Consider the following 13,168-nt stretch of genomic DNA (forward strand, 5'->3'; position numbering starts at 1 on the left):
ATAAACTATAAAAACTTCAAACAAGCAAACTAACTAAGGGTCTAAACAAAAGGTCATTCAACAACAAAATACCTTAACACACTACTTGAACAAACATTTAAATCCAGTATTAAGTTTTAAATAAACGCAGCAAAGCAAACTCAACACATAATATAACTTAAACTAGATTTAATGACCTTAAATAAAAAGAAAAACAAACTGACTTTAGTAATAAGAATAACTCAAATAAAATTTCATTCCAACAAAGATTTCAAATAAGGAAACAAACTGACTTTAATAATAAATATTAACTCAAACAAACATTTAAGATCAAAGAGAGAGAGAGAATTGAAGTAACTAATATAAATAACTCAAATAAAATTCAACTCAACAGTGGCATTAAATAAACAAAGGAGACAACCTACATTTAATAATGCTCCAACAAATATTAAACCAACACAAAGAGAGAGAAGAATAGAGCTTAAACTCAACAAGGTTTAACTAAAAGGAAATCTCAAATGAATGCTAAAAAAATAACTAAACTGCAGTGTTTGATTAAACAAAAATAAACTTTCAAATAAGTATTTAAATGACATTAAAATAAAGCTAAATAGTAAAGAAAAGAGAGAGAGAGAGAGAGAGCAAAGGAATGGCCATGAGGAGCTTCTCCCAACTACGGCACTGGTTCCTAGGCTGAGAACAAAAACCCCACGCAACACCCTAGCTTTCTTTCTCCTCTAAACCCTAGCTATTTTTCCTAAGAAAAAGAAACCCCCATGTGTGTACCACGGCCCTCAGCAAAACCAAGCCAGCGCCTCTTATAGCTCCCCGACCCACCACATGGGCCCTGAGTGCTAGAAAACATAATATAAAACAAAATACTCTCTGATACCGTAAATAAGAGGGTCCAACCCCAAAGTGTTCACAGTTACCCTATCCATAATCAACATACAATGAAACTGCGGAATACATTCAATTTCAAGATACTATACCAGAGTGCTAAGTCATTACTATTACAAAAATACTTCCAGTGTTTCTGTTACAATCCCCAAAAAGACAACCTGGCTATAATCCATTACTTACACGAGTACTTACAAAACTCACAAAATACAACACTCCAAAATCCCTCTAGAATGCTAGGTTCGGTTTCCTGCAAGACCTGAAATAAGATTTGTATATTGAGGTGAGACACTTCTCAGTAAGGTGGATCATATTACATCAATGTGTGACTACATAAGTTTAATCTGATAGAAAACAATACTTAGTTCAACTAAAATGAATTACATATTTAAAACATTCTCAACCTTGTAATATAGAAGATATATATCTATATAAACCATTCTTGTAAAAGATAGTGTGGCTCATTACAAACGAGAGTTCTTAAGGTTGGGGTAGGATACATACTCATGCATTGTAAATCCCTCTCCTCGGTACTCAAAGTTATAACTTTGCCCATTTTATTTTTAAATCATATATATGCATATTGAACTCATCCCTGCCTAGGAATGCCACATGAATACCATTTACTTCCCCTATGGTATGGGTTGTGCAGTCCGTAGACCCTGACCTAGCTTTGGCGGCCCACCAATCTAGACACTTCATTGTTACAAGTCTGCTTTGGTCAACCCCACCCTAGATCGAACACCAAAATCCAGTCGAACTAATCGACTTTTCAGATACCCACCCTTAACCATAATGTGTGGTTGCATTGTATCACCCACTAGCAATGGTACCGCACCCTCATAGTAACAAGCTCCTTAAGTGGTTCACTATTGACTGTAGTGGTCACGGACGGTTTTGATTATGACAAATACTCATTGTATCTAATGAGTGTTTGAAATTTTTGTGCAGGAACTAAGAGTGTTAAGATCAAGATGTGCACAAAGCAAGTAAAGTTTGAAGACCAATCTCTATTCGATGTTGTAATATATTTCATTTAATTGGTCTGTAATAGTAACTAGGACTCTGGTTTGTAATAAGCTCACACACATCACATGTATGATAATACGTAAGCTCAAACCAAATAATAATGCAAAATGACCTTAGACTGACCTTAGGGTACCCTTCGGTAATGCAAAATGACCTTAGACTGACCTAGGGTTTACCCTTCGGTCGACCGACACCGAAATTTTTCGATGTCTTCAAATTTGACCCCAAAAGACCATAGGACACACACATTTGTACATATGTTTGTTAGACACTTTATTAGGGTTTGTATGTCTAAAAATAGGACCGAAATGCACACTTGGTGCACTTTCGGTTGACCGAACCAGGTAGTTCATTCTGCCCTGGTTGACCGAACCAGGCCTGGGTCAACAGTTGACCAAGGCCCTGGTCGACCAAACCAGGTAGTTCAAAAAGCCCTGGTCGACCGAAACCTCCCTAGGTCAAATATTTGACCATCTGGTCGACCGAGCCAGTTTTGTACTCCAACTACCTAGTCAACCGAGGGTCCTCGGAAGAAATCCTAGCGGTCTGGTCGACCAAACCAACCAGTTCAAAATGACCTGGTTGACCGAACCTTAGAAAATTGAGATATTGCCCTCTCTTGGTCAACCGAGCCTTTAGTTCAAAACTCCCCTGGTCGAACGAACCATATGAGACTTGGTCGACCGAAACATTTCCGGTCGACCGGACCTCTCGGGTTACCTTGATTTTTACTGTGGTTAAATATTTTTTAAACAGGATTAAAATGCTTTAAACATCATTAAACTTCCCTAATAATACCCAATAGGTCCCCAACGGTCATATTTTCTCCTATGCCTATATATATGAGATCATTTGAGAAAATTAGTATGGAATAGCTACCTTGATTAAAGGAGAATTCTCTGAAAACCCAAAAGCCTATACTACTCATTTTTAGTCTCATTCACTCATGCTTATCATTTATTAGTGCCTACATCATTTGTAAGTAGATTGAGTGTGTGTTTGGAAAGGTTTGCTCTCCTTGTTCCATTTGCTTGACATGTTTTTGTTTGAGAGCAAAACCTAAGGATTCTTAGGGGACTTTGTTGATAAGTCTATCCTAAGAAGACTTGGATAGATCTTCTAAGCTTGCACCTTCATTGCAAAATCTTGAGAAGATTGTATTTGTTTTTAGTTGCAAAATATTTTCAAAATACCTTCAAATATCTTGTGTGCTTTATCTTGATAAATATTTTAAAGAGATATTTGTTTGTGTGAGAAAGATCTTTGTTGCAATATTCATCAACTCACATATCCTTTGTTGAATACAAAGATTGAACATCTTTTGCAAACCAAACATATATATTATTGGAGCATCATATGATTGAGGAAACCTGCTCATTGAAATATACATACATACATAAATATATATATATATATATATATATTATCTGGCTAGTATCTTTGTGTGAACTATTAGATTGAACATATCTTGTGATACAAAGATTATTTGTTTGACACTCTCACGTACGCATTACACTGATAGAAAAATACCTTTGAGAGTTGAACTATCTAGACCACACTGAGCTTACTTATTATATCATTTGTGGTGTATGTAATTGCGCGTATTTGGGTACATATCTGCTTTACACGAAAGCATAATCACTGTACCATTTGATTGTAATACACATCTGTTGTATTTCCAGGCACGAGCCTGAAGAGGGAGACTAGCCCTGGAATAGTCCCGGATTGGCTTAGACCCGGTTAGGAAAGCTAGGTACGTCGTTCTGTTAAGGCGTATAGGTTGAGGTCAGCCCCGCTAATTGACCTGGTTAAGGTTGAGGTCAGCCCTGTGTTAATTTGACCTAGTTGTAATCGGTGCCGCTCCACCCTTAAGTGAGCTATTAGTGGAATCCTCCGGCTTGCGAGCTAGAGGTAGGGACGTAGGCACAGTTGGCCGAACCTCGATAATAATCGTGTGCCTTGTTTATATTTCTGTACTTTATATTTACCGCACATGTATGTTTTGGTGTGAATGATGCGTTTGATTTAATTTCCACATCATTTTTATCTATGCATTTGGAATTGCATAAAAAGACCCTAGATTTGTGTAATACTGATTGTAGGATTAGTTAAACCTAGGAAGAAAGTTTACAATTTCAATTCACACCCCCCCCCCTTCTTGGGAATACACCTTTTCTAACATTCACATATCATATATACAATTTATAATGAAAGCACAGTAACCTGTTTTCATTCCATAAAGCATATAAGCAAGTCCAGTATTTTTTCACAATTTCATTCACTCCTCTGCATTAATCGGCACACACAACTCTCAGCATTAAACCTATCACACATAGCTCTCGACTTAACCCTGACACAATTTAGCTCTCGGTATTTAACCGACATCTCATTTTCCACATTTCCTGAAAACAATTTGGAACTTCAATTCCTGTATTTCATACCAAATATTCCTCAAGTTCAGTACATTTTCATTTAATATCTCATGCCATACTCATTTGATTAAATATATAATAGTATAGCAAAAGGTTCGGAAAATATAAGTATCTCCTACACTAGGTTTAATTCAAATAAATGAATTTTCCCTAAACCATAAACCTGAAAAACTGGACTTTCCACTCGGTGAAATTTTCCAAATAAGTGTACATAACATACATATAACCATAGGCTACAGTTCTACCGGATCAGATTTCAAAAATAACTGATGTAAACAAATCTCCTTACCTTTTTTCGAAAAAACGAACCCGAACGATTTGAAACGGAAAAACACTAGAAATTCCAACCTATAAAGCACGAGTATTTGGTAGATGAGGGATGAGAGAGACAACCAGGAAGCAAGGGGGAGCTAAAAAGAGCTTTATGGTGAAAAAGTTCTGAAACCCTAGGAGAGAGAAGAGAGAGAATTGAAATTCTCTAAGAAAAATGAGCTTAAACCTATTTATAGATGGGTAACCTAGGAGAAAACTGGCGTCAGTTTTCCTTGTTCCCATAAAACCATCGCCGATTTTGTGGTTGACTCGCCCAGTTGACCCAAAATCAGCAACAACTTTTCTCTGCTCTCAAAAACCATCAACGGTTTTGGTCCTGTCAGCTGAATTTCTTCCTTTTTATTTTGTTTTCCTTTATTTCTCTCTTTTATGTTTAATTCCTTTTATCTTTCGAGTTTGGGTTTCTATAGCTCTTCACGTTTTTGGACCCCTCTTGCATGGTCGGGTCACATCAAGGCCAGCCCCACCCCCCCCCCCCCCCCGATTTTTTTTGTTTCCAATTTGTACACGGCCAACAGCCCAGTGCCCACACTTATGTCCACGTAAGGCCCAAGATCTTTTATTGGTTTAGGCCATGTTGTTCCCTTTGAAGCCCAACGCATGCTGACTTTTTTTTTTTCTTCCTTTCCATTTAATTTTCTTCCTTTCTATGTGAGAATTCAACTCAAAGACTTCCAGCACTGGGCGTGTTGTTGCACGAGCCTTAAGGCCCACTCACGTGGTGTCATCAAGGTTAAAAATAACTTCTTTTAAAACCGGCCTCTTAGCTCCTTCACGAGTGTTCACGCACGCATGGCGCGGTTCCATCACACATGCACACGACTCACATACACAGTCTATCTTTACGCACATGGCTCGATTTTAATTTTCAAAAATTATCCTGCAATAATAAAATACGAATATCTGTAAACTTACGGTCAAAATAGGATAATTAACTCAAATGAGTTCAATGTTGAAATACTAAACATAACTAGGAATTTAATTAGAATTATAATTTTTAATTAATAATTTTCAATGCCTAATTACACACTTTTGACGTGTAATCCCACCCTCCAACTAACATTTTGCAGGTATCTAGCAAATAACGTGAATGCATTCAAATCAGGGGAATAGCATACTTTCCCATTTGAATTTAGGTTAAAAGTGCTCATCAAAACCAATTCATCCTCACATCTAAAAATATAATTCGTTTGATGAAAAACCTCATATTGGAGTTCACCTCTTGAACTTGTGTAAAAAATTGAAGAAGAAAAGGAATGTGGAGAGAAAAAAAAAACCAAAAAAGGGAGAAAAGTTCTCTGTATATTAAAATTGAATTCTCTGTGTTACAAGGGACATGTATATATACAATTGTAGAAAAAAATCTCCTAACAATCAACTATAGTATAACTACATTTATACCCTTTTGTATAATACAACAACGAATACAAGGACAAAATACACTACAAAAAATAAGGTTATTAGTGAAAGATCAAAACCGTCACTAATAATCACAAAATCGTCACTAATAGTATTAGTGATGGTTTTATAAGTATTAGTGACGATTTTGAATTAGTTGTCATACTTGCGGTTACTAATAATTATTAGTGACAAATTTAAAAAGCATCACTAATAATAGAATATTAGTGGCGGATTATAACCATCACTAAAACTCTAATACTGTCACTATAAATTCTACATTGGCTCGACTCAAAATCGTCACCAATAGTAGAGTATTAGAGACGAATTTCAAAATCATCACTAATAATTATACTATTAATGAAAAATTTAAAATAGTCACTTATACATCGATTTTAGTGATGCTTTTGGAATTCGTCACTAATAATTTAAAATTAATAATTTTTGTAATCATTAATTCTTGTAAAAATCCGTAATTACATTTTCGCATTCATAATACTAAACCATAATTACTAAAAAATTCATAAATTATTTGAAGTTCTAATTCTAATTCAAATATAAATACAAATACATTATACAAATTCAATTAAAATACAGAAATTCCATCTGTTCGGATAACAAAAAAATACAAAAAAAAAATTTAATATTAAATTCAAATACAAATACATTATACAAATTCAAATTAAAATACAGAAATTTCATCTATTCAGATAATAAAAAGAATACAAAAAAATAATCAAAAGCTGCACCCGATCGACTATAGTGCATGACATCGTGTTGATGTTGTGACAGCCGCAAGCCCTACATATTAAGACTTATAAAAAAAAAAATTAGTATACAATTTTTGAACATATATGTATATGTAATATAAGTATTAATGATTTGATAACAAAATAATCGGACATTCATACATAGTTAAAAAAAAATTATACTATTTTAAATAGCTAAGTTTTATCAGTTTAGAAAAATTTTGGCGGCATTTCGTCTGTAAATAAGACATTTTCCATAGAGATATGCTACAAACCTGGGTGTTTACAATAAATTGTTCACAATAATCCAACCAGTAATGAATTTTATGAATGCACAAGAGCTTCATATAATAAGTATTAAATAATGTGATGTGTTCATGCATCCCACAAACAATTTATATCAGAATATAGTTCTATGAAAAAATAGAATGTGATGTTCATGGTTTGCATGACTTCCTTAGGACTCAAAAACAATTGTAATAATCAAATAATGCAAATGAGTCCATGATTGATAGAATTTTCACTTAACATATGTAAAAGTAAATTTAGAGATGAAGTTCAAAATTTATTTGAATTTCACTCTTCCTTTAAAAAATGTTTTAACATTCAGCACACTATAATCATTCTCACAAATATGGTATATGACTTCGATTATTTTGGAAACAATTTAACAAATTTTCTTCAGCATGTCATCTGTAAATAGAACATTTTCCAAACTTACAAGTTACAAAAGCATGCAATTCACAAGATTTTTGCATCATACAAATTACCAATGTGCTCAAGACAACCTTAGGACTCAAAAATAAAGATAATGTTATGCAAAATTATAGTGTGCTCAAGTCCATAGGATTACGTTTTCCAAAATTATAGAAGTTTAGAAAAATTTTGACAGCATTTCGTCTATAAATAGGACATTTTCCATAGAGATATGCTCTAAACCTAGGTGTTTATAATAAACATTTCATAATAATCCAACTAGTAATGAATTTTATGAGTGTACAATAAGCATTAAATAATTAATGTAATGCGTTCATGCATCTCACAAACAATTTATATCAGAATATAGTTCTATGAAAAAAATAGAATGTGATGTTCATGGTTTACATGACTTTCTTAAAACTAAAAAACAACTAGAATAATCAAATAATGCAAATAAGTCCATGATTGATATAATTTTCACTTAACATATGCAAAAGTAAATTTAGAGATGAAATTCAAAATTCATTTGAACTTCACTCATTCTTTCAGAAATGTTTTAACTTTCAACACACTATAATCATTCTCACAAATATGGTATATGACTTTGATTATTTTGAAAAAAAATTAACAAATTTTCGGCAGAATGTCGTCTGCAAATAAAACATTTTCCAAACCTACAAGTCACAAAAGTATGCAATTCATAAGATTTTTGTATCATACAGATGCTCAATGTACTCAAGACAACCTTAGGACTCAAAAATAAAGATAATGATATGCATGAAAGTTCATAAATTACGTTTTCCAAATTATAGAAGTTTATCATTTTAGCACACATTTTAATGATTGTAGTCATGTATGGGATTTCTAACGACATTTCGGTAGCATGTCGTTTATAAATAGAACATTTCCCAAACCTGCAAATTACGAAAACAATAAAAATACGATTTATTTGAATCCCTGAGATAGTTAAATTTAAGCCAGCTCACTAAGGACGGAGCTCAGTTCCCTTCTGTGTTCTCATGCGTTCAATCCAATTATGCAACAACCTAAGCAACTACTAGCATTCAGTTTATAAGATTCTGTATCAGCCATGTAGATGGCGTTCAGTTCAAGCATACAATTCAGTATATCTCAATAATAGTTTATATCAAAATATAAATCATCTATCAAATAAATTCAAGCATTCAGTATATTATGGATAGTAAGTGTAGTGATGATCTCACAAAAGCATATAAGCATATGCTAACTGAATAAACTAACAAATGGATGAAAATTGTCCTTCTTCAGAGCTGTGGTTGTGTGAATTGCTGTAGCTCATGCTCCAATAACTTGCAAAGGAAAATGACTTTTGGATTCCATATCTTCACTACAAAAGATGCACTCAAGAGTTTACTTTGTGTCATGAATGAGGCTTGTCAATGGTGTTGTAGTTTATTTAAAATGGAAAGCTTGTAGTTGATAAAAAGTTGGTTATAAGGATACAAAATTTGAACCAAAGAGTAGAATTCAAATCTACAAAAGGGTATAGCTTGAAATATTTATTATTATTATTATTATTATATGGAAAATATAAAAAAAAAAGAAGATTGAATTACTTTATGCTTGGAAATATTCAAAAATTCAATATTCTATCCTGTGGTCATTTTCAGAAAAGACCTTATTTCCCATTCCCTTATAGTTGTCACTGAAGAAGACCAGTTAAGCATTGATAAAAAATAATTGAAATTGCATTAATTTCGACAGTCAATTCACCTGACTAATCAAACACAATGAGCATTTTGTTTTCTAATCTTCATTTTATTTCATCAAACAAATTGAACACAAATTCCTCTCAAAAACTAAATACGGGATTCTATACACACACAAAGACACTGATAAACTATTGACCATAAGTTGGAATCATCCTTTAGAAGTGAAATCCTATTTCTAACCAAATTAATAAAACATATAACTAATCTAAACACTATCAATAAATAAATAATTGTCCATTGATCAAATAACTTATAAAATATTGTGATAAAATATTTAAAGTCATTATCTAAAAGTAACTTGGAGATCCACAATATATATATATATATATATATATATATATATATATATATATAATCTATTAATTTTATTAAAATAATATTGTTGTCACTTAACGGAAAATAAACAAAAAATAGGGAAAAGAAAAAGGACAAAAGGTCAAACCATATTTGACATTATTTAGTTAGGAGAAAATTTATCTACTTAAATGGCTATTTCAACTAATTAACAAACCCTAATGAAGTGGGTCACTATCTCTTTTTCAATTTTCGGTAACTCAACTATATATCAATGTTATTAAAAAGTTAGGGTCAGAGGGTCAATGGGTTTAGCTCTTCATTTTATTATCATTATTTTTAGGTAAGCATGTCTAACTCGTTATTATTATGCCTTAATCAATAAAGTTAGGGTTTAAGCTTTTACCCAAGTCGAATATTCATTCATCTAATAAGCCTTTACCATCCCTTTTCATCCCTACCCAAAAAACTATGAAGATAGAAAAAACCATTCAACCCATGTTGCTTAATTCCTTAATTATGGTGTGAAGTTTTTTCTTTCTTTCTTGTTGATGTGGAAATTAAGAAAAAGAGAGAGAGCTGGTCTTCGTTTTCACACACAGATTTTAGCAATATTATGGGCTTTCCATTCTCTAAGAACATAAAACTTTTAGTGCAATATATTACTTTCAACATAAGTTATTACAAATATACAAACATCCCTTTCCCAAAATTAAAGGGCTTTGTGCCTCAACTACAGGAAAAGCTTCCTTCATATGACCTTATTTGTCAAGTCAGAAATTGCTGCATGCCTCTAAAATGTTTTATCATCTACCATAGCTCCATGGTCAATGGCTAAACTCTCTCTCTCTCTCTCTCTCTCACACACACACACACACACATATATATATATAGAGAGAGAGAGAGAGAAAGAGAGAAAGAGAGAGAGAGAACTTTGGAGGGCAGTTGTATATATATATATATATAGAGGTGTGCATGTGGTGCAGCCAGGAGAGGCTTGGTTAGGGTTTTTAGGGTTTGTCATTTGCCACTGCAAAAGGGGGGGAGTTACAAATAGGATGATTAATTTAAATTGTTATTTATCATGAGAGTCTAAATTTTAATTTTTTTTTTATTTCAAATATGGAGTACATGTTCTTGCTGATTCGCCACAAACACATGTTGTTGGTTATTAAAAATTGGAGGATGAGGAATATACATTTGGATCTTTCTTTTTGTTCACTTTTAAAAGTTTTTTTTTAAAAAATTTAATTATTTAACGCATTTTATAAGGATTTATTTTTAAAAAAGTTTCTATTCAATCATATAAGTAACTAATGTGGAACACGTTGTCTTCATTAATAATTATTATTGATTTATTTAGTACATAAAAAAGCATCGAAACTATCTATACATAGCTAGTTTCTTCAATCTTATCCTAAAATTTAATTATTTTTATACGTACATGTGGAAGAATACCAGCACGTGATACACGATTAAACAGTGGAATTATGGAAGGTGATTATATAAAATAAGACACTAATATTGTGAAAATTGATTCATATTCTAAAATATAATTAATTTGAATCAATTTATCTCTTAAAAGTTGCATTATTAATTTCAATTTACAATGATATAACTTAATTATGATCACCATTTTGAGTGAATAATGAAATTATTAAACAAAATTTGTCCCATAAATGAGAACCCATGAATTAATTAGGGAATGTGTAATCTAGGGTTACACTTTGAGGAGTATACATGAAAAAAAATAATAATAATTAAAATACTCTACCAAAGCAAAAGCTAAAACAAAATCTATATTAAAAATCTAACTTTTTTATTATTCAATTGAGATAAAACAAACGCAAAACTATAGAAGGATAAAAACAAGATTACCTCAGGTTCAACTTATGAGAGGCATCTTCAGTTTCATTTCTTCGAGAGCTCCTAACAAATAGATACTCGAATTCTATACTATATTTCTATTTCATTGACTCAACACATTGCAATACTACCGTAGAAAAAAAATTCTTTCATTAACACCTACGTGCATCAGCTTGCATAAAGTCGGAAAATAAGATCAGTACCTGAGAAATATACAATGAAAAAACGTATAAATCTTTTTTGACTTACAAAATAATATTTATTCGAGAATTGTCAATTTCACGCTTGCAATTTACTGTTGGTTAAAATATACGTTTTAAATTAGCTGTCACCGACCTATCTAGGGTTACTCAATTCGTTTAGAGTTTGTTAATCTATGTACTAAGGGTTACTGTACTAATATAGTCACAATAATTTCGCATTACTAATTTTTTTTGTTAAAGTAATTTAAAGTGTGTAAAAGATAAATAAAAATACTTTTTTTAACTTTATAACAGAGGATATTTATCCCCCCCATGCATTAAAATATATTGTATTTACCATTGCCAGACACGTTTAACTGCTTTAGCTGTATTTTTAAAGAGTTTTTACTTTAACCCTAAACTATATTAATAAAATAAGAGCATATGAGCATGCAGGCAATCTAATTAATCAGCTATGTATGTGTAGTCTCTCTTTTCATGTCTTTTTGACTATCTGTATAACTCGTGAGAGAGAGAGAGAGAGAGCCATGCAAATACATATAGAGGCCACTTGTCAAAAAATTAAATCAACATATTGGAAGATAGGCCGGAGGAGGAGACAAGAAAACATGCATATATGGTAATATGTATTTTGGACAATACATACATACATATATATATATATATATATATATATATATAATCTACTTTAATCACCTTTCAACAATAAAAAAGCATAAAAATAATAAAAAATTTCCTATTTTTTTTAGTAGTGTGTGCATATATATATATATATATATATATATATAATATTAAAGTTTAATTTTTGCCATTTAGGAAAAAATACTTCTTGAAGGGTATTTAATGATAAAAAAAATATTATTTTTTAAACGTAAAGTAATATATTGAAGATCGAATAGAATAAAGATAAAAGACACGAAGCTTTTTTGAGATCTCAAAATTTTTACAAATATATATATTGGGATTTGAAAAAAAAAAAGACATTTCTTAAAGTTTTAAAATTCTCACATATGTCACTTGACATTTATGGCCTCTTTGGAACTTGAAAGATATTGAGAAAAGTAAATGAAAATGGGAAGGATTCAACCCTTTTATGTTTGGTTATTAAGAAAAGTGAGGGAAAAAAATCAAAATTAACAAATAAAATTTTAATTTTATACATCATTAATTCATATTTAATTTTTCTTAATTTTAAATATATTAGAGTAATTTTTCATTTAGATGGTATTGAGAAAATTTTGATATTTTTAAGAAAAGCTTTTTAAAATATTATGAAAAATCTACGTCTGTTTAGTTAGAAGCTAAGGAATTGACAGTATCTTTTATTAACATTATTTATGGAGAAAAGATGAGAAGTGAAAACTAAGAAAAAGCAAAAATAGGATAGGTTAAGGAAAAGAAGAAATTAAGGAAATATGTTGAGGTTGGGCAGGTAGGTGTGTAGGTAATGTACTTTGGGCATGCAGAAAAGACACCACCTGTAAAGAGAAGAAACAAAAGACGAAATGGGTTTAGGGAGAGTAGCCATATCTAAT

The sequence above is a fragment of the Malania oleifera genome, chromosome 7 (assembly GCF_029873635.1).
Source record: "Malania oleifera isolate guangnan ecotype guangnan chromosome 7, ASM2987363v1, whole genome shotgun sequence".
NCBI classification, from domain to species: Eukaryota; Viridiplantae; Streptophyta; class Magnoliopsida; order Santalales; family Ximeniaceae; genus Malania; species Malania oleifera.